This window comes from Calidris pugnax, unplaced genomic scaffold (assembly GCF_001431845.1).
Source record: "Calidris pugnax isolate Ruff unplaced genomic scaffold, ASM143184v1 scaffold81, whole genome shotgun sequence".
NCBI classification, from domain to species: Eukaryota; Metazoa; Chordata; class Aves; order Charadriiformes; family Scolopacidae; genus Calidris; species Calidris pugnax.
This window is the reverse complement of record NW_015090880.1, coordinates 5040101-5065371: the sequence shown is the minus strand read 5'-3', so window position 1 is coordinate 5065371 and position 25271 is coordinate 5040101. Positions and strand designations below refer to the sequence as shown.

Here is a 25271-nt window from a genome sequence, read left to right as displayed (position 1 = left end):
AAAAAAAAAAGATGCAACCAACCAGCTGTCCAGGGATGTCAGCCAATTCTCTGTCCAGGAAAGATTATTTTCATGTCTCACCTTGAAAATGGAAGATGAGCACATATTCCATAAGGACAGACAGGCAGAGAGCAAACCTACTGGCCTTACCACACTTACCACCCATTCCTGCATCCTCTTGTGCCAGCGGGTCCTGAAACACAACTCATCCATGCCATGCCTGAGACTCTGCTGCAAAGGGCTGGAGATGTTGTGCCTTCTCTAAGGCGAAGCAGTTAGGAGGAAAGAAAAAGATTTCAGCTCTGCAGCTTCTTCCTGTTCAGCTCCCTGTGATGCTTGCCTTCCTTTTTGGTACAGAATACTTCAGTTGCCTGGAGCTATTCTAGTTCATACTGGGCATTCATAGCAGAAGCCCAACATCTCTCCCTAGTTTTGCTCATGGCTACCTGAGCACGCAGCTCCTGTGCTACAGAGAAGCACCTTCTTAATGAAGCAGCTATGAGATCAATGTTGTATGACTTCCAAGAGCAAAACAGTTTACAATTAGCTAAGGTCTGGTATTTGACAGTTTTTTATGGCTCTTTTACAACTGTTTGCAAATCTTTTCTTCCTTTAAATTATTCTGAACAGTGTTAGGGGGAAGCCAAAAGTTATTTTGTGCAAGCATGTGTCTACTTGCATGAATCCAAGAGTCTTTTTAATTTAAAAGCACCATTACAAACGCCTGTATTTACACGATAGTTGTTTATGTAATGCTTTAAAGAAAATCTAAATGAAGCACAGAAGCCAATGCTAATGCAGAAGACAGTGGGAGTTAATGAACATGCTTCAGGGGCAGTCCAGAAGATGGCACGGCATAGTGCCTGGGCCACCAGGACTCAGTAAAACGGCCATATTTCTCAAAAAGAACTTTTGATGCAACTTCAGTGCACTCATAACCAATGAGGTTTGGGCTCTTCTTTTCATACGGAGTCTCGTGACATTCAGGACCACTGCTTGTATATTAGCCCAGCATAAAAAATCCTGCCAGAACACAAACTATGAGGACACAACCCCCAAAATTCAACCTTTCTCTTGAGATTTTCTGCTTTTTGATAAATGGAAGTAACTGCAAAAATTAAGCTCAAAAGTCACTTTTCAGACAGGGCTTTTCAAAATCCACATCTTGCTTTCTTTCATTCAGACGTGCAAACCTTTTAATACTCCTGAATCCAAGTCGCAAGTCCAGGTCAGACTTTCAACATGGAGCAGCAGCCCCATAGCACAGCCCCTCACCTTCACCTCAAGAATATCACCTACTCCAAGTGAAAGTACAAGAGAAAGCCTTCACAGATAAAAAGCACGTTCTAGCCTTAGGCCTGTCAGCATGGCACATGTCTAAAGAGAAAAATGAATCTGCATGATAGAGGCTCAAAATGCAGGTGCCTGGGTGGAAACAAGAATTTCCAAAAGGAGGCATATGTATGTTTAAAAAAAAAAGAAAAAGAAAAAGAAAGAAAGGGATGCTCATTTGCAAGAGAACAGAGGACAAAAAACAAAGCTACACCTGTAAGAAACATGTTTCTTTGCCAGGTGCATTAAGGTTATACCTTCATTTTAGACTCTAGCCAAAAAGATTAAAGCCATTTTCACCCTCACCCAAATCACCAAGGAGACCAAACCTTCTTCAGCTTTTTAACTGCAGTGAAGTTAGCATCGAGAGAGGATTCAAAAGAACCCTCTCCCCAAGCTCCACATCACTATCACCGTTTCATAGCATCCTCCTTGTTGCTGGTGTTCCCTTCCCCTGCTCCTCTGCACCACTGCCAGTAGCTCTCTGCCTGCTCCCCAGCCGACATGCCACGCACACCCACGGAAGCATCCTGCTGGCCAAAATGGCATGATCAATGCCATCTTTTTTTAAAAAAAATTCTACCTATGGTTTGGCAACACCGTATCCATAATCTAAACTGACAGCACGCAAGATCCTGCATCTTCCAGGGGAAGCTGAGCTCCAGCTCAGAAGGATGCCTCCAGCAATGGGGAACTCTACCAAGTTATGTACTCTTATGCAAGTTTGGGGTTTCTTAAACATCTGAAGGAAGGAAAAAAAAAAAAAAGAAATCAATCCAGTAATCCTTGTTGATTATACTGATGGTAATTATACTTGTGTTATGCCAACAGTTTCTTCAGTCTTGAGAGTGCCAGTGCTTCGAGATAGCTCGACTGCCTCATGGACGAAATAAAGCTGCAGGTTTTAGGCCACCAGAAAGAGGACACTAGGCATTGGAGGTGACTTGGAGATGCAGGATAAGCACACCAGTTGGATACTGGTGCTGTCTATAAAACCACTCTACTCCTATCTGGGGCAGAAAGCATAGCCCAAACTTTGCTCAAATGATTTCTTCTGTGAAAGCAGAGCAGTGAAGGTGCAAGGACACAAGAGGACCAGACTACAGGCCATCACTATGAGACAAGCTGAAGATGACAACACACCAGAACGATCAAAGTTCCCATAGACCTGAGCATCAACAGGGCATTTCATGCAGCTTCAACCACCTTTGCTGTGGTGACCTGCTGTGTCCCCAGAGACAGCCAGCCCTGCAGAGCCCATGCAGGTGCCAGGCAGCCAGGACCTACCTGCACCTGTGGTCACACATGCCATCAGTGGTGGGGATGGACACGTCCCTGTGCCACCCAGCCACTCTGCTCCTAGTTCTTCCAAGCTAACCAAGCAGATAAAAACAATAAAACCCCCCAAAACCCACTTACCTCTCTCGCAGCCAGGTGTTGGTAGATTTATTAAACTTAGAAAATCTTATTATTTTCCCTAGATGAAGACTTCACATTTCACATTAGGAAAGAACTGGCCAAGGTCTAGAGGGCTTGATCTGACTGATGCACTAAAAGTTACCAGCCTCCAGCCATTACATGAAATACGTCCAACTCCTTAAATATTTTAATATATATTTTACAATATAAGTACATTGTGTGGGAAGAGACAGAACAGTCACCACATCACAGTTTGCTCAGCTGGATCCTGCCAGCTGTGGGATCACCAGTGAGCAACAGATAAATTTAAGTCCTGTTCTGACATCGGTTCCTCCTGTTGCTTTTGGCGAGCTGCTTAACACCCAGCATGTCCAAGTTTCATTGCTTTATATATACATACATATATCTATGTATACATACATATTGCAGAAATCATATTTATTCAACCTCCTACATTGTGCAAGAAACTAACGAGTTATGCTGAAGCATTTGAAAGTGTGGAGCTCTATCAGAGACAGAGATCAGGAGCTTGGAGAGAGCAAGCAGTGATTTCCCATCCGCCTGCAGAGCTCTGGAGTGAGCAACCATCCTCAGCCTTTGAAAATCAGGACCCTTTCAAGAGAGCTTAAAGACAGGGGTGAAAAATTACTTGAGATCTTTGGGGAAAAAAAAAAAAAGATATATATATATATGATCAGAAAACACCACAGCCAAGCCAAAGCACTTATGGGCAAACCACTGATTTGCAATTCCAAACCGCTTTTCCGCCTGAATCCTCCACTTACCATCTTATCTGATCTTCTCTCAGGGAATCCCCCAAACGTCTCTGCTTCGGAAGGACCTCTCAAGCTCTACACTGAGCACTTCTTAGCGCTGAAGGTTTCTCTTGTTTAGGGATGGGTGTAAAACGATGCAAACTAACAGCATTTTTACTCACTCTCCTCTGCTTTGGTTTTTGTTGGCTTTTTTCAAACACTGCTGTACCACTTATTTTCTGGTAAGACTACTCTTATCAGGTAACCAGGCACTGCTTGCTTTGCCAAACAAAGGTTGCCATACCCAGCACAGACCCACACACTTTTACTGGTCCGCCACACACAAACACTACATTAAAATGAGTTTTAAGAAGGCATATATGCCATGATCTGTATCAACACCATAACAAACAAATGCTGCTTTAGTGATATTCAAGAAATGCTCTAAAGTCTGCAACCACTGACAATTCTGCTTGGTGGCACAAAATCAGGCGTATTCAGCTAGAACAGTACAAAATCACTGTTAAGAAACACACAGACCCCCTCCATCGCACCAACAGAGCCTTCACGCTGAGGCTGAGACCACCTGAAGACAATGATTTTTCTTACTATCAAAATGCCCTCTGCTAAATGATCTCAGCACTCCACAAGCATTATTTAAAACCTTCAGCAGGCTCTTAATACAGCAACTTTTCCCCAATCTCACTTTGCAGACAGAAGCACACAGACACGGAGGAAATGGTGTAACATCAGGTATGGAGTAACCAAGTCCCAGACTTTTGAGCACCAGCTTAAATTTGCAAGACTTTGCACTAGAATCATGGAATCATAGAATGGTTTGGGTTGGAAAGGACTTTAAAGATCATCTAGTTCCAACCCCCCTGCCATGTGCAGGGACATCTTCCACTAGACTGGGCTGCTCAAAGTCCCATCCAACCTGGCCTTGAACGCTTCCAGGGAGGTGTCTTTGTCCAAAAATATATTTGCTAAAATGAGTAAGAAAGAAAATAAGAGGGTTCCTCCCCTCTCCCCTTGTCATTCCCTCTTCTAGAAAAAAAAAAAAAAAAAAAACAACGCTAAGAAAATACCTTTAATTTGGAATCAAAACCCTTTCAGCAAACAATTTTTTGAGAAATTCTGCATGGAAACACCTGTTTTAAATGGGGATGTTAGAAGCCCAAAAAAGTATCGCAGAATAATGATGCTTTTTTGAACAATCAGTATCAGTCTGTTCCTCACATTATTTTTGGAAATGGTATAGCTAATATGACAGCTATGATTCGGAGCCTTCAAAAGGCATAAGCTATTGGCATTTTAAATACATTACATACAAACATGCACGCACCCCTACACCCACACAGACTCTGAAGATTTGTTCTGCTCCTGTCTGATGGCTCTTCTGAGCGTACCCCACAGCAGACTCTTTCCTCCTCTCACCCCAGTGCTCTCCCTTTGGGGCTTTACATTAGGCATCCAAAGAGAAGGGGTACAAAGAGACCCACATTAACACATCACACAGCAGCAGGGATCCTCTGTGACTAAACGGACACAATCAAGCCTTTCAATTAAACTATTACCCAAAAAGGTGTGGGTTGGTTATTACCAAAGGCAGCATTTATTTTAAAAAATGGAAAGCACCATTAGAAACACCTAATATAACTCTTATTAACTTATTTGAATCCAGTCCTGAGCACATTGGGTTTGTAAGTGTCTGCTAACATAGCATTCTGTTTGCCTAATTAAGTTTTCAGTAGGGTAAGCTATAGTTCTTACGCTAATATAGGGAACTGAAAAAAAAAATCACATATAAACCAATGCTTAGCTTGATTTACCTTTATTGTATAAGAATTTGCTACAGGCTCTTCAACAACTGCTAACTAATTTTCCATCAAAAAGGACAATTGCTGGACAAATTTCCAGCCCAGCCCAGCCTCTAAGTTATAAACCCACACAATCCCCACGGCGCTTACGGGCCCTTTGGTTTTCCTCATCAATTCTTCCTGTTGCTGGTCCGTATTCTGAACCCCGAGAAGCACAAGCAGCACTGCAATACTTTAGCTGGGGAACATCAAGAGGAGGAAAATTACCATTAGCCAAAAAAATTACTCTTAAGAGGCTTATTAGAAATCTCAGGGAATCAACTCAGATCTCCATGACAAATAATTAGCAAAATAAAGATAAAATACTGAAGCATCTCAGCTTTCCGCTACATTCCAAAGCAGCTTATTTTCTCCCCGAGTTTTATTCCTGCTGCATTTTAAAATAGTCCCTTGCAACTTCCAAAAAAAAGAAGAAAAGGGGGGGGGAGAAAAGCGACAATGGAGTGCTTTGCCCAAAAAAGCTAGATTTCTGCCCACTGAGTCCCTGCACCAAACCCTGCTCCGGGGAGGGCCCCCGACCCGCAACCCCCCCGGGACCTTCTCACGGGGCGAGCGCTCCTGGAACAGGCCCAAGACTTTTTAAGCCGTATTACGGCATTAATATAATTTACAAAATGGTTAAAAATCAGAATGTTTTTCCTTCGTGAAAAATAGCACACTTAATGCTTTTCATCTGGCACATAAAATTTACAATACCTCCAGGAACATTTTCTTTGGTTAAATCAACACTATTGGTACTTTTTTAGCCTTTAAGCATATTACAGCCCCAGCTTTTTTTATGGGTTTTTTTGGTTGTTGTTTTCACCCATTGTAATAAACTTTTCAGAACCAGCAATGATCAACAATAAAAAGCGTTCCCATGTCAAACAATTTTAACTACTGCTTTTAAAACAATAATAAAAAATAAAAAAAGGAGGGAGGGGGGGTGGAATCGGTTTCAAACCTGACTCGTAGGGTAACTATCTCAATGCAATTAATAAAAAAGCAATCGTCTGCGGGGCCAAACTTCGGCGCTCTCCCCCAAAATTGTTTCCATGCCTCTTCCATCAGGCGGCCGCAGCAGATGTTGGCTGTTAAAAGGGCGCAGACGACACAGTTCATGACTTCTGGGAGGCGGCTGCGCGCCACATCTGCAGCCCATGAAGGCGAGCGCAGAAGTGTGGCAGACAGAAAGAAAAACGTCAGCCGGGGATGGGGAGGGGGGAAGAGGACCAAGCCAACCCTCTTCCGTGCCTAAAAATAGAGGGGGTAAGGGTAGGGGGGAGGGTGCCTTCGCCCCGCTGCTCCGGCCGGCATCGCGGAGAGCATCCGGGATGCGGCAAGTTCACGGCGAGGAAAGGGAACGGCGGCGGCAGCCTCCGCCTGCCGCTCCGCACCCGGCTCCTCATTAACTGGGCGGCGATCCAAGTTCATCTGGGCCCCAGAGAAAGGCAATGCTTGTGTTTAGACCGCACAATACTGACATAACATTAACAGATTTACATATGCAAAACTGTGAAGCAACAGGCATTCCCCCTCAATTGACCCACAGCTTGTAGTGGCTGCCGAGTTATTCCCTGCTTAGGCTCTGTAACCAAGTGGGCGTCATGCGACTACCATCTGGGTACCACTTATTTAAAGCTGGCAGTCTCTCTGTAATAGGCAAGCTGGCAATAAGCAGGAAGGGAATAAATTGCATCATTTAGTTAACATCCACTTGCTTTGCGGCTGTTAAAAACCCATGACTGAATAATAATTTGGTTATTTCTTTTGCCAGACAATGCTGTCAGCCAAATCGTACTACGCATGCTGCACAACGTCAGCTTGCAAAATTTCCACTTTAAAAATAAAGAAATTCGCAGTATAACGTGAGCTAAGAAGTTTTCCTAATGCTAGCGACTCAAATGCAATCAAGTTCTAAAAATAAACTTGCACTACTGAAGTCACCAAATTCTGCTTTTCCCCAAAATCTTTGCTTTCATTTCTATCAGCCACCCCCCCAACCCATTAGACTCGCCAAACATCCCCGACCTGGCCCATAACGAGCACAGGAACCAAGGTCTGCTCATAGGGACACTCAATAGATCCAAACCCATCTCCATTCCTCGCTATCCACTGCCCTTCTCATCCTTTGCCTGAATTTGTAGATTTTATCATTTCCTTCTGTCTAACACAACTGCTTTTACACAAATCCGTATCAAAGAAAGTGGCTGAAACCCTAGACCACTGAAATACAGCTAAAACGTATCCTTTGTTAAAGAAAAAAAAAAGGAAGAAAAGAAGAGCTTTTGAAGTGGGTTTCTCTTTGGGGCCCTTTAGTTTGCAGAAAATTAAGTTACTAATAGTAATCAATTTTTTTTTTTTTGTCCCAATTTGCTAGAAAAACAAACAGTCTGGCACACACATATCTCAACATCTACCTCTCTTCAGGACTCAAGGAAAAGCCCATGCTGAGTACGCTTTTATACTGCAGAGATAACAAGGGTTCACATTATACAGTGGGAAAAGTCAGAAGTAACATCTCCATCGAGATTAATGCCGAGGAAGAGCCAAGAGCAGTGTCCATGGGTAAGAGTTTTCTCAACACAGGCTACAGTGCCTCCATCTCTCACAAAACCAGGCTGGCTCCTCCCTCGTTACGTTTGGAAGGGACTTCAAGGACTCTGAAGTGCAGAAACAATTTAAGACAACTGACAGCGAGTGGAAATCCAAGTTCATTAGTGACTTGCTTCCAGTATTGGCAGTGCAGACAGCCCTGGGGAGAGGACGCCGGGGCAGAGTTGGGCTGTTGTGTGCCTCACACCTCTCTGAAAGCTGCAATCTGCAATGGTGCCTCCAGCATCCATACTGGGGATGGTGCCCAAAGACCATACAGATGGGCACAGAGACATCAAAGGCAAACAGGAGCTAGTCAACTGTCTTCCCCTCCTCATCACTATCTTCTCTCCACTGTAGGTCTAGGCCACCAGGGCAGAGCCCAACACATAGAGGTGCCAACCTCCATGCTGTGACACCTCTCGGCACACCGCCAGCGGTGGGGCAGGCAGGTACATCAAAGATGGGTTCAGTATGGGTAACCCCTTTAATAATCCAGCAGTGACACAGGATTGATCAGGTGCAACAGGACCTGCAACACCAACCTCAAAACTCTTCCTGAGCACGACACGTGACAATTCATAGAATTGTTTGGGTTGGAAGGGACCCCAAAGAACATCTAGTTCCAAGCCCCCTGCTATGGCCAGCTCCCACCAGACCAGGTTGCTCAAAGTCCCATTGGGGTTTTTTTGTTCACTTAATAATCATTTGGAAATGGACTTTTTTACAGGCCTTCACAGCACCGTGCAGCTCCTGCCTTCCAGCCAGGATGCTCAGCCAGCCCCGGGAGGGCAGGGGAACATGGGACTCACAGCCACCTGCAGCCCACCATAACATGGGACCATCACCCTGGAACACAACAGGGCGATGGACAATCGTACAGCTTGCAGGCTTTTACAAATCAGTAATGAAAATAAGATGGAAGAAGAAAAGGGTTTTACATGGCGTGACCCCATACCAACCCGGCGAGACAGTGGTCAGATGAAGGGGGAGGCAAAAAAAAAAAAAGAAAAGGGAACAGAAACAGAGAGCAGAGAGAAAAATCTCTCAGAGGAAATGCAATGCTAGAAACCGTTCCAGGACCCGGTGGCTTGATGCCAACTCAAAAGCCTCCAATAAAAAAAAAAAAAAATTAAAAAAAAAAAAAAGGCAAAAAAAAGGCAAAAAAAAGGCTACAGAGTCCCCAAAACCTTCCTGATAAGAAAACCTGGGCAGGCTGAGGTTTGTCACGTTGTACGTGTGCCTGCTGTGTCTGCTCCACCACTCTCACCCGGAAGCTCTCAGCCTGAAATACTCCTCTGGAGAGGAGACCCAAGGCACCCAGTAACTTTGGCAAGTTATCCTTTGGGAAACACACATTCCCTAAAGCATTTGTGTATCTCAGAGAGCGTTTGAAAAGCTTCGTGGTACTGAGCCTTAGCACTTTTAATTGCATATACCATACCCAAGATCATCAACCCAGTAACGCTGTCACACATGTGGTACATTACTGTATGGTCAATCTCCCTAATTATTCTTGAGTTATTTTTTCCAGTAGATCTACAAAATTATCAGCATAAATCTCAAAACATTTACCAGTCAACAAACTCAGCACAACAGACATAAGCTTGGCCCTGACAAATAAAAAGACTAAGGAAAATGTATTTATTTGTAGCAAATGTCCTTTCCTATAACCATCAAATAGATTACAACAGCATTTCTTTCCTCGCATTGCACCCTGGGATCCAGACATTTAACTAGCACACACTACAGTCCTGGATTAATCATAAATAGAATATATTTTTAAGTGCATTAATTATGTAACAGATGCTTCCAGGATTCCAATGGAGGTAATTTTTAAAATCCCAGTGTACAGTTTTATGAATCTGTGCAGTTTCAAGGTTGTTTTTAATTTGTGCTCGATACTACACTTGTATAAAAACAAGAGGTAATCAACCACTGCCTAATTACTTTTTTAGTTTTATTTCAATGCAGACTGGAAGATGCACTCTACACTGTTAGCACTGGACACACCAGCTACCAATGGAGGTTCCTTCCATTTCTTTGCCACAACAGCAGGTTTGGGTAACCAGCCATGTGAAACTCAGGATTTTTGCATTTGCTGTCTCCTAATAATCCTAATCCTTGGACTAATTTCTGCCATTCTGAAATCTCAGCATCTTCCTCCACATTCTCATTCATTTAACAGATATATTCAGTGGCACTCGGTGCAGGCAGAGTCCCAGATGAGAACAGCGGGGCAAGGGACAGGATGCTCAGGGTTGGATGCCCAGAGTATCTCCTGCTGCAGGCTTGCTTTGATAAATGGAGTAAAACTGAGTTCATTTGTAACAAGTGTTTTGCCGTACTAGAGAAAAATGGGGTTTACGTCACTTACCTTGATGGTAACAAACATGGTATATCCAGATGTGGGAAATACCTGCAGATCCACAATTTTCTTGCTAGCTAGTTACTGGGAAACTAACTGCTTGTATGGCCAGCTTCAGCTCCTAACAACCACAAGCAGCTTCACCACCAACAACCAGAACCTGCACGGGGTCTCCTGGCTATGGCACCGCAGTGACAGGCGCTGGCAGAGACATGGGTGGGATGGTGGAGATCTCAGCAGCCTCTAGATGTCTACACCAGAGCACACTGGTGCAGGAGCATCACAGCCTCCATGCCTTGGGTGAGAAGTTTGCTTTTCTCTCCATCTTTTCACATCACATAATTCTTGGATCAAGTCATAGGTCTTCTCACAGAGCTTCATCTCTGCTTCTGTCTGCAACACTTAACTCATAATGACTTGGAGGGGCATTTTTCCAGGCACTTGCTGCATGTGCAGCCTGGCAAGGGGGAGAGCCCATCCCCTGGTAGCGTTGGCTTGGGCTCTCCCTCCAACAGGCTTAGGAGGAAAAGGAAAAATACAGGAGAATGGAGAGCAATTAAGGCTCCCATCAGATATGGTGTTGACACATAAGAACAAACAGTGAATAACCCTAACACGAGGTGAGCAATATTTAGGATTATGTATAATTGCACATGCAGAACATGAAACCTCAGCACTCGGTGAAGAGACGAGGACAGGAGTGGTTCACATCAGGCACCCCTGAGGAGACCTGGCAATGCAAGTCGGGCACAAACCAAGGAGGAGAAAAAGGTGGATAATAAGTATTTTATTCCTACAAAGTATTTTATTCTGACTGCTACTCCTTTCCAAAAGTAAAGGTAATAATTAAAAGTGAGGCTTAATGCTTTGATGCCTCGGTTCACAGACTGCACATTCAAATTCCTCAACAAGACAATGCAAAAACGGGTAGTTAACGGGGCCGTCAGCTGAAGAAGGCAGACAACCTTGTGCAACACCAAGGAGGCCCCAGGGTGGTGAAGGTCTGGGTCTCTTCCCCCGAAACACCACCACAGCCAGCCCTGTCCAGTGGGCACCGGTCCTTCCTCCCACCACCAACACTCCTGCTGTTTCCAGTCTCTCTAAAATTATCCATCAGCTCTGAAGGAAAACACATGAGGCATGGACCAGCCTCACCCCACCTCATCAGCAGACACTGGTTACTCAGCAAGGCTTGGAGACAGTCATGGACGTGGCTCCATGGTGCTAACCCCTCCCAAAACACCCTACCCATCCCTTCCCACCGGCGCATGGGGACAGCCACGCAAGCTGAGCCCTCACGGATGAGATGATGACCCCTCGTGGGGATGGAGGCCGACCTCCAGCACACAGCCCACTCGCACCACCGGGTAGAGGGATCAGGTCCCTGCCAAACTTGGCACGACTTCACCCCCATAACCCCCGTGACACGTGTGAATGGCAACACCGTGCCAGATTACCAGCAAGGTGCTAACACTGGTGGGCTCTACCTGCTCGGCACGGCCTGAGCGAGGCTCCCTCAGGGCTCCTCCAGTTTCACTTCCCGCTAACGTGCACCTGCGCCCATTTCAGAAGCAATAAAAGCACGCACCGTATTTAAAGCTGTGCTCAAACCCCCCCCCTATATAAGCCTGAGCGAGCCCCACGCTAACGACCGCCGGTGCCCACAGCTGGGCTGGCAGGAGGCCCGGCCACAGAGAGAGCTGGTGGCCACGCTCCCCGGCCACCGTCACACCACGACACATCCCACACGCACATCTTGCACGACACCGAGTGAACAGAGGCTACGGGTTAGTCCCTGTGTTGGTGTAAACCTGCGTGATGTGGCTGAGCTCTGGCCATCTATTTCCTTATCAACTTTGGTTCTTTAACTCAGAAGTTAGGTAGCAGGCCGGACACAGCTTTATCCGAGTTTTATATGCAGCTGTATTTGCTCATTGCACAGATAAGTCTTATAAAAACAACAAAAAAAAACCCTAGCAGCTAGCAAGTTGGGTATCTCTCAGTGCCCTTATCAAAAACATGCAGCCTCTAGAACCAGCTCATCATCTACCGCTATCGGGGAAGAAAAAAACCTAAAGAAAACACGATGCCGGGCTTTTCAGGATGTGCACGTTAGTGATCTTACTACGTGGCACTAAGGGAGCACTGCTCAATTAACAATGAAATGAAGACCCATACTTGCACTGGGGTGGCGGTCCCACCAGCAGGCACTGCTGGGAGCATGTCCCAGGGCTGGGAGGACTCCTCTGCCCAGAGGAAGAGCAGGTTCAGACACAAAGCCTCTGGCAGAGATTTCACATTTCAGGAAAGTCAACCAAGAGGCCAGAGGTTTATCAAGGGGGTGGCCCTGACCCCTTTGGTCCCTCCTCTGACCTCCAAAGAATCATAGAATGGTTTGGGTTGGAAGGGACCTTAAAGATCATCCAGTTCCAACCCCCTGCCCTGGGCAGGGACACCTCCCACCAGACCAGGTTGCCCAAAGCCCCATCCAGCCTGGCCTTGAACCCCTCCAGGGATGGGGCAGCCACAGCTCCTCTGGGCAAGCTGGGCCAGGCTCTTACCACCCTCACAGGAAAGAATTTCTTCCTGAGATCTCATCTCAGTCTACCCTCTTTCAGTTTAAAACCATTACCCTGGTTTTAGGACAACATCCTATTGTTACAGTCTCCGACAAACAGTCCCTCCCCATCTATCCTGTCGGAAAGTCCAATGAGGATGCCCAACTGGGCAGAAAACATTTTTTTCCTGGATAAGCTAGTTTTGTGCTGGTCTAGCTTCCCAGGTGGTCTCAGCCTGTGGTCAGGTGGAGTCAGCTGAAGCGTGGGGGACACGATCTGAAGTGCCCAGGGACAAGCGGACAGACCTACATCTACTGAGCTGCAACCTGAACCAAGCCCTCATTCTACACAGCACCCAGCACGCTGTCAAATAGTCTGTGAAAGCAGCGTCAGCCTTCATCTCAGAAAAAAAAAACCACACCAAAAAACAAAGAAGATTACGGCTTTCCAAGGAAACAATTCTCTTTTGATACATGTCATGAAGTTGTGAGCGCGCTTGAGTCACGGCACACGTGTGGACCATTGTAATGCACTTGCAGAGCAATGTGTCCTCCTCCTCAATCTGCTGAGAGCATCCACCAGGCAGAGGTTGACATGCGGAGGTGATTCAACGCCAAGGAACAGAAACATTAAGACATTCTGTTCTTAAAACGGGGGCTGTACCTGACACTACTTTTATTTACCCAGGAAAGTTTTCTGCTCTGCATGCCCTTCCCCTTCCAATTTACCCAGAGAAATACCAGTTGAAAACCTGAATATTATTTTTTAACTGACAGGGCATTACGCATAATACCTTCCACCCCCTCCTTGTGCTTATGGCATAGAGCAGAGGGGGAGAAAAAAACAAAAAACCCAACCAAAAAAAAAAAAAAAAACCACCAAAGAAATGGAGGGGGAAAAAAAAAACCTTCCCACCAGAATGTAAATATTTGTGCATAGCGAGAACAAAGTATTTCCATAAAGCTTTCAATAAAGGCTGACTGCAGGCCAAATTTTACCCTTAGATACAGGCACAAAATTCCAACTGAAGTTACTCAGAGCTGCCCAAGTTTCTGCAGAGGCCGACTCAGGCGCGTGGCGTTCACACAGAGAAGGGACTGTGCTCTCAGGAGCTACGGCCAGACTTCCAGCTCCTTCTCAAAAGTCAGATGAGATTTGCTTCGAATCAGCGAAGAACTTGGGAGATGAGTCAAACCTGCAGGATTTGCTGCAATACTCGCTGCAAAAGAGGATGTGAGAACTGGCAAGTGCGCTGTGTTTACTCACTGTGCCATCTAATTCTGGAAACTGGAGCTGAGATTCGGTGCTGGAGCACGACTCCCGAGGGGCGGTGGGAAGATCCTGGCCGCGTTACAAAAAAGCCACTCGTTGGGCAAAACCGGTGGTATCTCCTCACAGGGGGCCACGGGCAGAGGTCCTGCAGCTGGCAAGTGAAGCCTCCCTAAGGTAGACACCGTACAGCATCTGCTTCCAGCCCAGGGGACCAGCCTCCGCAGGCAGAGCCTCACAAGAGGAAAAGGGATGCTCTAAAAATCACGCACTGCTTCAGTTAATGACACAGATTTACACTGGGTGTTAGCCTGTTTCGCTAAAAAAAGCCAACCAGATTTTTTTTTTTTTTTTCCTGGTGCAAACTGTCCTTTATAGAGACTATTAATAACCCTCTTACTTCAGTTTAAGCTATACTTCTCCTCCTTGTTCTCCCACTGACTTAAAAGATAACTTGCAAAACGAGATCCAATTTATCTATATCTTTTGTCCTCGTCCCTTTCTTCCTGTTACTGTCTGGACAGGCGGGCTGTTTTCTAGGGGAAGCGCTCCACAGAGAACAGATTTGCTGCAATATTCACATTTTTAAGCAGAAAATGAAAGAAGGTATCTAGTACACTAAACAGATCCCCTTCGATTCTGGTCTCTTGTAATTTGTTCTGTGTTGCAAACTAATAACTTAGATAAAACACCCTGTTATAAACAGCCATCTCAAATAGCTGCAAAGATGCTCTTCGCTATCAGACACCAGTGAAGACAAACAGCAGTGAGGGGCGGCCGCCAGGAGATTATGCTGAAACAAATGCATTTTTATTTTTCCCTTTAAATTACAAAAGATTATCATTTTGCTCAGCAATGCCCCTTATTAAATTGAAACTCTCCACATCAGAATTAAATACGTCCTATCTCCTCAAAATGAAGTGTATTATTTATCACTAATATTTAATGACAAAAACCTGATAACTTTCTCCGATTATACCACTGATTTCCTCCAGTCATGCATCATTGGCTCTGCTGGTCATTAGCATTATCACAGTGCATAAACTCTGGCTTATGCAGCAAGTTTGATAACAGAGCCAGGCGCATATAGCTACTATTTTTCAGTTTGTTCAGATTTACCAGTTTACCTCTCTATGAGCGTGCCTCAATCTAATGGCATCTATTATAATCCCTAGAAATCCTAGTTAATAAATTTCCATTTCCACACAGCCCGCTTCTGCACGATCGGAATTCCCTGGCAACTATAAAACATGCATTGAAAAATCAGATTTCCCCTTCAACTGTCCGAGGACCCTTTTCTGGAAAGACCATATTCCAGCCAATCTGAAAAATAAATAGGAAATACCTAGTCTTCTCTGACTATTTAATACTAGGAATATGCTGAATAGACTTACGATATTTTCATTTAATTCACGGGTAGTGTTGCATTTCAACTTTTATGAAACAGTATTTTTGGGTGCTCTAGCTACTGCTTTTCTAGCAGTGAAGAAAAAAAAAAATCAGAATAAATGTGCACAGTATGACATCAGCTAAAATATACCGAGATGAGTTTTTCCCATTGTCAGTTAAATCCTGTAGCTGAAACGATGGACCAGAAAGGTTTTCTGAATAAGACCACCGTTCCTCACACTACTGGCCTTCAGAAAACTCAGGTGGGTTGGCCAGAGAATGACTTTAAAATACTTGTACAAACAATAATTACGCTGCATACTTTTGACATTCCTCTTTCCAAGCCTTTTAAGCATCAAATAATTTATCGCTGAAAAATACATTTTCATGTTTGCAAATGTACAACTCAGGAGCCTTACAAATCTCATATACATTATCCGAACATCGACGCACAGGCATGTCATTTAAAACCAACAAAAACAATTTCCTACCAGCTATTTCAGAGCCTCCTTCTCCCTGCACTCATTTAATTCAACCAGAACAGGATGGGGCCCCTGACACAACTCTCTGATTAAAGTAAGTTACCGAAGCTGTTAACACATTATTACTATTGCAAAACTTACTGACAAAAATCTCTCCTCTAAATCTGCTAAGGTAGATATAGGCTAGGATGTTCTGTACAAACATCCAGATAGATTCTTATTACATGTTACATGCGTGAATATTCAGAGATTTTTATTCTCTGAGCCAAACTGATTTATTTTTTTTATTATTATTTTTTATTCTTATTTAACTCAGCTCCCATGACTTAAGTAGAGGTATTTGGGGCTTAGGCTACATAACCACAGCAAAATCTGGCTGTCTCATATACTACACAAGGAAATACACCTATTTATGAAATTCACCCGAGGGGGAGGAATAGTTTACAGTACACTGATCAACAGCGTTTACATGAGATTGTCTGGAGGAGCCCTGTTTGAGAAGTAGAGCAGTTATGAAAGCAGAGAGTATCAATACTAAGGCAATTGGTGCCCCTGTCCTGTGCTACTCGCTGGGCAGAATTCATATCACTCACAGAAAATTCCAGTTTGGGGATAGTTTCAGTATCACTAACTGCGATATTAGAAGTTGGGGCCATTATGTGAGAAACGGCAGCAATTTCACAAGGTTAATGCCAAATTCCACTTTCTCCATCAATGCAAAAAAGCCGTTGAGCCCTGGGAGAAAGGCAGGAGCTCGGGAGCACAGGATGCAGACGCGCTAACACAGATGCTTCCCCAGCCCCTGCCCTGCTTCACCATCCGGGGGCTTCAATCCCATCCTTCAAGAATGAAAGGGTGAAAAATATTGTCATTGTTCTCCTCTGCCCACCTGCTCCTCCATCTGCACCTGCACCCCCTCCAAAACCTACTTTTGACCTGACTGAGCATCAGCAAAAGCCTCGCTGGCCGCGTCCTGCCCCTGCCCAATCCAGCTTCAAGGTCCTCCCAACGCTGGGAGCTGCTCCGTGATGCCCCACGGCCCCCTCCACTGCCACTGCTCTTAGAGGGATTCCTGCCCTAGGAGGAAAGGAGGATTTACACCACCGATTTTAATGGAATTTTTCTTTCCAGGGCAAGTACAGAACGTGGGAACTGGGCCGGATGAGCTAAGCGAGCTGCCTGACCGGCTAACAAAAATTTGTCATGAGGTTCACGGGAGATAGAGTTCATGACTCACTGTCAGCAAGCTTACTATTACAACATAAAAGAAAAAAAAAAAAAAAAAAAAAGAGAAAGAGCAACAAGAGGAACACTTCAAGAAGGTTTTAACTTCTTAATCCCGAACAGACTACTCCTAAAGAAGGCTGTTTGGGCCCAGCTGACAAAAGTCATAAAAGACATCCTTGCAATCAAAAGACTATTAGAATAGCACGTTTTATTTGACAGAGAAAACCCAACTCTTTCTGTCCCCTTCACATTCCCAGAAGTTTCTTGGGAAGAGGTGTCCCACTTGGGCTCGGCTCCGAGCTCTCCAGTAGCAAAAGAGAACCATCAACTTCGCATTCCCCGTGCGACACTAGGAAGATGCTTTTTAAAAATGACACTGGTTCCTAAAGAAATATCAGTTAATTACTTAATCCTTCTTAATGGAATGATTAACATCCTTTCAGCAAACAAGGCTGAGATGATTTAACGTTTTCCTGCATGTTTCATTACAGAACTGGTAAAATTAATACCGCTCCCCTCTCGTCTGCTGCGACCACTCATTTCTTTATAATCAGTTACATTTTTCACTTCTGCAGAGCAGCCGCTGCGCCCGACCGAGAAAAAGACTCAAATACACAAAAATCTGCACTGCTGCTATTCTGCCGTGAAGCCGAGGACCGACCACCGGACAGGAACTGACTTTCCATCAGAAAGGCAGGTGGTTGTGGTGCCAGGGAAAAAAAAAACCTCAAGGTACGAGGCAGCACGGAGCAAGGAGCCTGCAACAACTTCATCAGCAACCCGGGACCACCGCGCCGCTGCCGAAGAGGGGCAGCCACTTCAAAGGGAACCGGGGAGGGATGTTTGAATCCTGGCTCAGACAGCTCCTGAATCCCTGAGAACCCCCCCGGCCGCCTTTTTTTTTTTTTTTTTTTGGCAAGAACAAAAGTCCTTTCAGGGCTCCACCGCTCGCTGCAATCAAACCCAGGCTCAGGCATGAATTCTGCGGGCAAGGCTTTTTGCAGGAAGGGGAACACGGCATCGATTTTTGCGATCAGATGTTTAGCGGCTGCTCTGAACACACCAGCAATCCCCCCCCCTCACCATTTTATCTTCCTTTATCACAAGCTTTTTTAATAGAGACATGACATTCTGCTCACTGCTGGGCTCTCTCTATTTATCTCGCCCTTAACAACACTCGGGCATCATCGGCTCCGCTATCTAAATCAGCAATAGTGCGTGTCCGGCCACATAAAACCAGAGAGGGTTTCCCGAGATGCCTTGGGAAGTCCGACTACCCCGGTTTACTCATGTGTTAATACGCCCAATCTACTAATTAATGAACAAACAGCTTAGGCTAGGAGCTGGGGGAGGGAGGGAGGGACCCCAACACGAAGGCTGTGGAGAGCCCAAGGAAAGAACACTTGACCCTAATTGTTAGCAACAAGATGACAGGACTGATCGGGAAGTACAGCTAAAACTGGGATCCAACATGAAAGGAAATGTCTGGCGAAGAGGGGAAAACTAACGATGCCGTTAGAGGCTCCAGCCAACCTGCCGAACTGTGCCACCTTCTGTCAGTGCTCAGCACCCCAGCGCCTGGCCCTTACTGGGTTCTCCAGCACCCCCAGCACCACGCTCCCACACCAGCCTTCTCTCCGTGCCCAAATCCTCACCCTCCTCCTGCGACCCTGCAACTCCAGGGATGTTCACCCCAAGCCAGGAGGGGCAGGAGTTCACCCCAACCCATGGCCGGGCGATGAGAAAGCAGGGCTCATCCTGCACCTTCCCAGCAAAACCGCCTGCCTTTGGCTGCATCCCAAATCCCGGCGGGTGGGTTCAGGAGTTCACCCCAACCCATGGCCGGGCGATGAGAAAGCAGGGCTTATCCTGCACCTTCCCAGCAAAACCACCTGCCTTTGGCTGCATCCCGAATCCCGGTGGGTGGGTCTTAAGAAGGACCAAAGTTTGGCTGAAGTTTCAGCCAGACCCAGTTGGACCCAAGGGAAAATATTCCTCATCTTGAAAGGACCCTGGGACCACATCCTGCAACGGAGATGTGCCAGCAAGAAGGGTCCCGCGCAGCGAGCGGCATCACTTCCATACATATTTCCATATAAAATAAAAAAAAAAAGTTGTAAGCACTTTCTACCTGAAAAAAAATCCACAAAATCCGTAGTCACAACAACACGAGAGACCCTGCAGCACCGTGCTGTGGGCCAGACACCCAGTGGAAAGTTGGCTTGGGGACCGCACAGCCAGGGCTGCCACCCTGCAAATGCCACCCATCGTTATCCCGCTGCACGAGGGGCCCCAACCAACAGCAGCCTGAAAGCAACTTATGGAGAAAAAAGCAACTTATCGAGGAAATAGGCACTTCTAATCAAAACCCAGCAGTGACAAGTTGCTGTGCGGAGAGAACGATTAGGAGTAAACAATACACCGGAGAATCACCCGCATAAAACATCCTGGGTGTTTATTTGTGTTGCTTTCCCAGACCATCGCAACCGAAGGGGAAACTGGGAGGGGAAAAAAAAAAAAAAAAAGCCCACCATGAGTTTCAGAGCAGCGCTCCCAGAAACGCCGTAGCCTCTCGGATATATGTAAATATTTTACGATATGGGTTCCATTTCAGTAGATCTGTCAAGATATTTACAGGGCTTGACAGTATTTCCATCTTTAATTAAATTTTCACACACATACTTTAATGTAATTTAAATAGATTATTAGTTGTCAGAATATAGTATAAATTTTGTTTACGATTTAGTTACTTTAAGTACTCACATCGAGGAAACTCATTTAACCCCCTGACTGAGTAGCATTAAGTGTTGAGATGAGACTTCTAAAGAGCTTCTCTTGCCCTTTGCACTCTCGCAATAATCTTAAATTACTACAACTTAATTACAATTTCAAGGCACTAAAATGGAGATGTTTTAAAAACAGGACAGGGAGGGTCAACGAGAGGAGAAAAATTATTTAGTCCTCCTCAGGTACCAGACGCTTCTTGGAAAGAAATTGATTTTGCCCACGCTCTTCTCTTTGCTCATTTTCCATAGAATACTATCTTCATTTTCAGGGTGGCGCTGAACAAAAAAGTTATCAAGATTATTCTGGATACTTGCCACACACAAACAGCCATTATACATCAGCCTCTTCACTTGCAATGCATGGAAGAGATCGGTGCCAGGAGAATAGCAAGACAAAACCCTAGAGCATATTTGCAAAGAAGGCTGCACGCGAACAGAGCCAGCAGCTTCTCTGACTTGGGAGCTCCAGTGCTGAAGTAAGAAAGAAAAAAAAAAAAAAAAAGCACATGTTAAAACACTCCAGACATCCCAACCAACAAATATCTGATCTCCTAAAAATAGAACAGCTGGTTCCTCTATAGAACAAAATATAGATTTTTTATTTTTTTTTTTAATTAAAAGAGTACAGAGTTGCCACAATTAAGTTTTTCCCCTACTGACTGCATGATTTATTCTGTCTGACTTTTTCTCCCCCCCCTCTCTATATACACTGCCATCACCTTGTTACCTACGGAGGCTGCAATCCCCAAGGCACCGGGAGCTGGTGGGAGCGGGGTGGCTGCGAGCAGCGTTTCCAGCAGCCCCAAAAGCCAGCCCTTCTCCCGACCACGAGATTTTTCCATTTCTTCTTGCAACGAGGCATTTTTGCGAGGTTTTGGCCAAGGCAAAACCAGGCTCACCATCCGAAAAACCGCTGCGCTTCTAACGCGGCCGAGCACTTACGCGTGTCCTCAGCGGGATAAAGTCAGGGAGCCCCAGCCCGGCCGTACCTTTCCAAGCATTTCAGGAAAGTTTGGGTGCCAAGACCTCTTAAAGAACGATGGCAAAGGCGCTGCTGATCTCTAGTGCACAGCCCTTAGAAATTCCACTCGGCAAAAAAGGCTTTCTGGCTCCGAACTCTGCTGAACCGCTCACCGGGTGTGAAAACACGTGAGTACACGTAAAGTGGGGGGGGGGAAAAGGAAAAGTTTCAGTGATACAAGTTAGTGACACAGACCTAACACCAGTCCCCAAGGCAGCGACACCAGCAGAAGCCCTGGTTGATGCCAGCGAGCTCTGGATGGGGCCCTGCGTGGCTGGATGTCCCCTGAAGTCACCTCAGGGGACGCGGGGACCTTGTCACAGCGACAAGCCAGCAGGCCGTATTTTCAGAGCGGGGTGCCACCCGTGCCCCCTGGTCTTCACCTCCAGCTGCCAGCCCCTTCCCACCCCGAAAAAAAGCTCCGGGAAGCAACTCGATAGCAGGGCTCCTTTGAGGAATAACTACCCTGTGCTATTTAATTCCAACACCAGCTTCAACACCGAGAGCAAACAAGGCTCTTGTGCAGCCAAGCTGCCCGAGCACTGCAGGGCCTCATCCTGCTCCCTCCGAGCTGGGAATACCCCCCTGGGGAAAGCTCCCCTCCTTCCCTCCCTCCCAGGGAGCAGGGACCCGGAGCTGGGAGGGATGCCCTCCGAAAAAAGCAGGAAAGGCCTGAACGCTGCCCTTCCCAAGAGAAACCCAGCTACCTGCAAAAAAACCTCCCCACATCTTCTCCAGCCCTGCCTCAGCTGCATAAAAATATTTCAGCTCGGTGCCTTGAAGTTGCAATTAAATTGTAGTAATTTAAGATTATCACAAGAGCAAAGGGCAGCAGCAGCTCTTCAGCAGACTCCTCTCACCACTTAATGCTACTCAGTCTTGGGGTTAAATGAGCTTCTTTAGTATAAGTACCTTAAAGCAAGTGAATCGTAAACAAAATTTATACTATTTTCTGACAGCATATAATCTATTTAAATTTATTAAAGCGTCTCGGAGAAAATTTAAGATGACAGAAGTATCATTATGCCCTATAAATAACCGGACAGCCTTGCAGAAATAACTGTATTTTACATGCATATCCTACATATGTGTGTGCATATGTTATTTCATTTGATATACAAATACATGCTCAACAGATATTTCACAAAAGGAATTACATTATCTGGTTCAATCTCTCAACATAAATGACCATAAGCAGTACAAATACTAAATGCTAAGCTGCATTCCATAAATTTGCCTTTTTACCACCAGCCTTTTCCCTAATTTTTTTTACAGTGCTGCGAAACAGGAACAATTCTGGAGCAACAAAGGTTTATGGTATATCATACCACGGATGATAATGCAAATTTTAGCTCTTCAAAAAAGGTGATCCACTCCAAGAAAAAAGCATATTGCAGCATATGCTGTGCAATAATGTCCAATGCATAATTCCCTGCTCAACTTTCCTGCTCTTTCTCTTACCAGTACAAAAACTAGCGGCGTTAGGATTACTGGTGGAACTGATTTAAGCAGAAAATGCTTATAGATGTTAAAAAACATTACACATTACCCAAAATGGCTTAATAGCATACATGTGCATGTTTAACACACATACTTTTTATTATCTAATTAAAGTATATACCATAAAAATCTACAGGCTTTATAAGTTATGCAGGATGGTTATGAAACCTTACCTTATAAAAAGTATAAAGTACTTATTGTGTGATCTGCACTGCTAATTAAAGAAATACTTAGGCAAAAAAGGTTTGGATTTCTTAATTCTTCAGTAGATGTGCACTTGGTCTGCCTCCTGATTAATATACATTAGGGTAACAGCCTTCTCAGATATTTTTTTTAATAGGTACTTCCATTGTTTGGGAACACTTGAAAGAAACGAACAAGGGGGAATATTTGTAAAGTTTGCAGCGAAGTGTTTGAATACAAACATGAAAGTGTCAAGCAACAAAAATAACCAAACTCCCACTGGTTGAGTTTGACTAATACTTAAATACTAATTGTTTATTGACGTAAAATCAAGTATCCGTCAATATCCTTTGCTACTATTTCCACTAAAAAGCTACAAAGTAACAGAATGTTTCTAATGTAGTCACTAAGACAAGTTACACACAGCTCTGCAAAAATCTGGGCATTTCAAACATAAGGTGCTACCCTGACTGGCTGATAATAACGTTTGAGGCAAAGACATCACAAGTTTTCTAAACTCTAGGAATGCACTCACACAAGATGCAATGCTTAATCACAACCAAACTCCTCAATTATACATCAGCACAGCACTTACACACACAGAAAAAAAAATACAAAAAACCAAAAAACAAAAATCTATGTTTGCTCACAACTCAGAGACCCAGAAATAAAAGCTGAATTCCACTCAACTTTTACGGTTTTCAACATTACACTACTGAAAAGCTCTAGACAGCAGAAATAAAATCAAATCCTAAGTCTCTCTGAAAGTGTACACAACACGTTCCAAACCACTATCACTCAAAAAAAAAAAAAAAAAAAAAAAAAGAAGAAAAAAAAAACAGAACCCAAAACCCAGCCCATGCACAAAAAAACTAACTTTGCAATCAAAATCGCAAGCAACAAAAAGCCTTGTTCGAAATAGTAGTTATTTTTCTCAAAGTTATCCTTTGGTTTCACAACAAAGATCAGCATTTGTAATGGTCCATTTCTGCATAAGTGAACATATAGCCCTGCTGCCTGATCGAATAGTCCAGAGCTTTCAGTGAGGCAGCTCCTGACAACAGCCCAGCAGCAGCTTTGTTTGATCTCTCCTGCCTTCCTTAATCTGGGTTGTCAAGGTTCACTTGTTGGAGGCTGTTTACTTTACTTTTTCCAGAAAAAAAAAAAAAAAAAAAGTGATTTTTTTTTTTTCTGTCTCTCATACAATGACTAATCCAAAGACTAAGGGGGAAGAATGCTGCCAATGCAAGATGTTAAAGCTACAATACCTTTTTGCAATGAGATTTTAGCCGACACCTTTTGAATGGTAACTAGTGAAGAGCTTCCTCCCCCAGTGCCCTGGTCCATTCAATATGGTTGGGAGACAGTTCAAATAAAATGTGCAGGGGAAAAAGATTCAGAGGAGAGAAACTGAAACCAGTAGCCCTGATTTCCCCTTCTTTCCCCCCAAAATCTAGTTGCGAAGATGCACGGTGCCTCCTTCCCTGTGCTTGCTTTTCTGAGAACTTGAATTATTTCAGGCTCTCTCAAACTTACAAAAAGTAGGAGCTTCTCAGCAGTAACAAAAACTGTAAAAATAATACTAAATCGAGTGGAATGCCTAATTTCCCTCCGCTGAAACATTCAAGTAAACCGTGGATTAACAGCACAAGCAGCAAGTTTCTTCGACGACATTCTTGAAACTTTGTTCTAATTAAGCAGCTGTCATTAGTGCCATCAACATTATGGTCAAAAGCAGGTAAAAACCGCCAAGTTTAGAAAAACTAGTACGGAAAGGAAACATAGTTTAGAGAATTGTTTTAATATTGATAACCATCCAGCACCCTAGAAATCAGCAGGCTAACGGCGTGGCGACGACACGCTACAAAGCAGTATATACACACGTTACTCACTCAAAGAACAGTGACTAAAAATGAAACCTTAAAACTTCTGAGCACAGAAGTTGGGCTCCAGCTTCACTTCTCTATAGAGAAGCGGCTCTGAGAGCGCTCGCAGGCGGCAGATACCTGGGGTGGGCACGGGAGCTCTGAGCGCTGCTGCTGCCAGCCTTTGGGGGGAAATCGGGGGGGGAAAGGGAGGAAAAAAAAAGAAAAAAAAAATAAAAAAAATAAAAAAAAAAAAAAAGAAGAAGTAATCTCGCTCGGCTCGGCTCACTCAAAGCAAAAACCAGGCAATTAAAATCATTACAGCGAAGTGGCAGAAGGAAGACTCGCTAAAGTCGCGGCGCTCCGCAGCCAGCCCGCCGATGCTCTCCGCGCCGGGGCCGCCGGATAATTAATAGTTGCGGGGCGGTGGGGAGGGGGCCGCCGCCGCTGCGCCCCGCGCAGCCCTGCCCGCGCAGCCGGGCTTCAGCTCTTTTTTTTTTTTTCTTCTTTTTTCTTTTTTTTTTTTTTTTCCAGGAAAGAAAAAAAAAAAAAACACCACCCGCGGGGCGGGGGGAGGAGGAGGAGAGAGGCGCGGACACGCTGCTCGGACGCCGCCTGCAGCGCGCACCCTCGGCGGGATGCGCGGAGCTGCGCGGGGCGGCA

The 25271-nt window shown here is 44.9% G+C and overlaps 1 protein-coding gene across 1 annotated transcript in view; it reads right to left on the bottom strand.

Annotated features, from left to right (window-relative positions):
- FOXP1 (forkhead box P1) overlaps positions 1-24731 on the bottom strand; it is a 434070-nt gene extending 409339 nt beyond the window's left edge. The window contains exon 1 of the mRNA XM_014946782.1: positions 24636-24731. The gene's annotated coding sequence lies outside the window, so the exon portion shown is untranslated. The remainder of the gene's footprint in view (positions 1-24635) is intronic.
- Between the last annotated feature and the right edge of the window lie 540 nt (positions 24732-25271).